Here is a 3,846-nt window from a genome sequence, read left to right on the forward strand (position 1 = left end):
ACAAATAGGCAAAGAATTGAAATACAAGGCTATTTCATTAATAGTGTTTGCAAAGTATAATTTCAAAGAAAATAAAAGATTGATCACCATTATGAATTGTCATTTTAGTTTTCATTCGATCATATGGAGAAGGCTCATCAATGGTGCTCTTACTCAAAAATGAAGTGAGTTGTGAGAATTTTTATGCCTTCAAATAGAGAATGAGTTTATTGACTAAAACGAAGAACTATAAATAGTGAATGTATGTTATTAAGGATCAAACCACTTATAATTATTAATATTTATAATATAAATAGTGAATGTATGTTATTATCAATATTCAAATTTAGTTAAAATTATTGTAGGGCTTGAGTTTTTGCCACTTTATTTAAGTTGTGGGGACTAAACTGTCTAAAACATAGATTTTGAAAAATGTGCTTGGAGATAATTAACATAAATAATTTCCATGTTTAACAATATCATTTTGATGTTTGTCCTATTTATGATAATATTTGTAGCTATGTGAAGTCATTGCAATTCTCATTAAATCGCGGCTTTGTCTACATTTCTTTATCAATTTTGCATTTGAATTACATATGGAATGTGAGCATTATGAATTTAGGAGGTTATGGAGTAATTCCTTATGAAAGTACATATCCATTTCTTATATTTTTTATTTATTTATCTCTTAAGTGGTCATGTACATGTATATTGTTGTTGGTATTGATCTTGTTGTTGTTGGCATTGATCTTGATTTTTTTCATGGAATTTTCTTAAATTACCAGTAGTTCCATATCACATACTTAAGTATAAAATATCAGGTGATTGGTCTGTATCCACAGGCTTAATATTTTGTAACGAAATTTACTTGACCACAAGTATATTTGACTGAAAGTATATCTCTTTTAGATAAAATTTTTAATAAGTGATATCAAACAGATCAATTTGAAAGAGAAAACAACTCCTACAAACCTTCAAGTGGTGACCAATGTAGATTTTTGCATGCTCTCATATGAATGGGAGGTTAATAAGAGAAGCTCATAAAAATTTGAATGGGAGGTTAAGAAGAATGGGATTAATAAGGAAAAAAAATGAATGGGAGGTTAATAAGAATTATGTGGCTATAGGTATAACCTATTATTTATTATTAAAAACTATATTAGTGTAAAAATAACAATTGGTTACCCATAAGCCTATACTTTGGAGATGAACATGAGATTAATAATTAGTGTATTTGAACCAAGATCTATCAATCTTCTGTTCAATCCTCTACAACATAATATTCTTGAACTTTTCATCAGTTCTTAATATATTTTAAAGTTGTTTTATGATTCATCATAATTCTAGGTTGGCACTACCAATTTAAACACAAATTTTCTATATCAACTTTATGAACTTTTCAATGTAATTAGTTGATTTTTCTTTTCAAAGTAATGAGCAAGTTAAAAAAAATAGATTTAATGGTCATAATGCTTAGATAAATGATCTATTTAGAACACGTTTTTCTATGGGTATTCAAATAACTAATTAGGATTGTCAGTTATTCTATTTTCATACATGGTAGCACACACTAAAAAAAGTCAACAAAATGAAAAAGAAATCTTGAAATTAATATATGGTGTCTTCTGAACCATTAATTAAAATATGCTACTAATGAAATTTTATCTCAGTGTATCTTGTGAAATCAAACATATTCTTTGATAACAACTTAAAAACTTATTGGATTTGATAATCATAATTTAACAGGTTCACACTAACAAGCATTTAGGTAGCTTAGAGATACAAGCATGATTTGAACATTACACATGCAATATTATTCATACGTAGAATTAAAAATTCCCCACAAAATAAGAAAATATCAATCTTTCCTAAGAACCAGGACCGGTTCAATGAGCACTTTAGCGATAGTTTCTTTCATGAATTCTGATGAGTCGGTATAAATATCGGCTGTGTCCTTGTAGACAAAATCAGTAAAGCATGCCAAGTTTAAAACTGGCTTAATCAATGATAATGGGATGTAATCCGTTGACATGAATTCTCTATTTATAATTTTCCAATGCACTTCCACCATTTGTTTAAGCTTCTTGCATGCTTCCATCTCTGAGCAACCATTCTCTTTGGCATAACATTGAATTGATGAAGCAACATGATTCCTTTTTTGTTCATTCTGAAAGTTCACTTAAAATGAGAATACTGATGAGTTCATTATATGATCAAAATGAATACCTAGTGGATTCTTTAAGAAAAAAATGTGAAAATTTTAACTTTTAGTCATACATTTTAAAAATATTACTAATGGTGTCAATCTCTCTCTCTCTTACTCTCTCTCTTTATATATATTATGTATTTAATCTATAGTAGTAATATTTAATAATGATAATCTTGATTAATGATATAAAATATGGAATACATTATGATTTAATTACTGGGAATATAACTTGTTGGAGTATCATCATTAAATTTATGATATAAAAAATATAGGTTTAAATAGCTACACAAATATTTTAATTTTTTCTAAGTAATGCTTTCTATATTGTAAAATGATGATCTGCGATTTTTTCTTCAAAAACTAAAGGTGACCTCTCCTCTAAAAAAAAAAAAAATCTATATCCTAAACTAAAATTATTATAAGATTTCTTGTTCTAATTTATTTGCTAAAATGCCACATAGTTCAAAAACTCATTTTAGAAGTTCATTGTATTTTCTCTATTTTATGCTACAAATGAATTTTTTTTTTAATATAATGTCTAACTATAACAGATAAAATATGTCATTAATATCAAGTGTGTATAACTTACCTGATATGAACCAATATCATTCATAAGCCTCCCAACTATATTGATAGATTTGAGTATTTTAGGAAGGTTGGCAACCCATTCATAAGTATCCTTAGAGATCACTTCCTTCATTCCAAGATATGAAGCACAAGTGATTAGTGAGTACCCAGCTGTAATAAGTGTTACTCTCAGATGTTCTTCAAGCTTAGGAACATAGCCAACGTTTGCCCAATTTGATTCCTGAAGGTACGCATGAGCCATTCGCTTATTCAAAGGAACAATCAAAACAAAAGTAATATGATAACAATCTGTTTCATTATATAATGAAATACTATAAATTTATTTGTTGTTTAAAGTCATAGTTTGAGTACAACAACATCAATCCTTTATCCCACTACGTGGTATTGGCTACATGAATACTTTTTCTCTATTGTATCTTGTTTAGAGTAAAATTCTCATTTAAATATAGTAATGAAAGATCGTTTCTAATGTTTTCTAACCAAATCATTTTAGGACAACTTTTACTTTTCTTAACACAATCCAAATCTAATACATCTACTCTCCTAACAAGGTCAGTAGTAGACCACCATTTTTTAAAAAATACAAACTATCAATCATAATTTTAAAAATGCAAGAAAACATTTCGTATTGTAACTCTTTTGAAATTTACTACCTCATCTGTAAGGTAATGGACTCAAAAGGAATTCTGTTGGGGAGCTTGCTCATCCTCAAATTCCTTGAAATTATTGTAAAGAACAAGAAAGAATCGTTGCATATATTCTGGCAACATACAAACTTTATCAAGATCCCACCTGTAAATTAAAATTTTAGCATAAAAAAGTATTGAATTAGTTTATATATTATAATGTTAATTTTTTTTAACCTTTCTATTACGTTGGTGAATAATTCGAGTTCTTCAAGTGTCCCATAAACATCATAAATATCATCAGTTGCGACAACGAGGGGCATCACCTTTGACAAAATCACTCTAGCATGTGAATAACAGGGTTCAGAGTAAGTTGCAAGCATCCAGAAGTAGGATTCTACTATTCAATCACGCAGAAATGGTAAGTGTTTGGAGAAGCCTAAT

The 3,846-nt window shown here is 28.3% G+C and overlaps 1 pseudogene; it reads right to left on the reverse strand.

Annotated features, from left to right (window-relative positions):
* Nucleotides 1-1,837: 1,837 nt before the first annotated feature.
* LOC110106164 overlaps nt 1,838-3,846 on the reverse strand; it is a 4,513-nt pseudogene continuing 2,504 nt past the window's right edge.

The sequence above is a fragment of the Dendrobium catenatum genome, unplaced genomic scaffold (assembly GCF_001605985.2).
Source record: "Dendrobium catenatum unplaced genomic scaffold, ASM160598v2 fragScaff_scaffold_758, whole genome shotgun sequence".
Lineage (NCBI taxonomy): Eukaryota > Viridiplantae > Streptophyta > Magnoliopsida > Asparagales > Orchidaceae > Dendrobium > Dendrobium catenatum.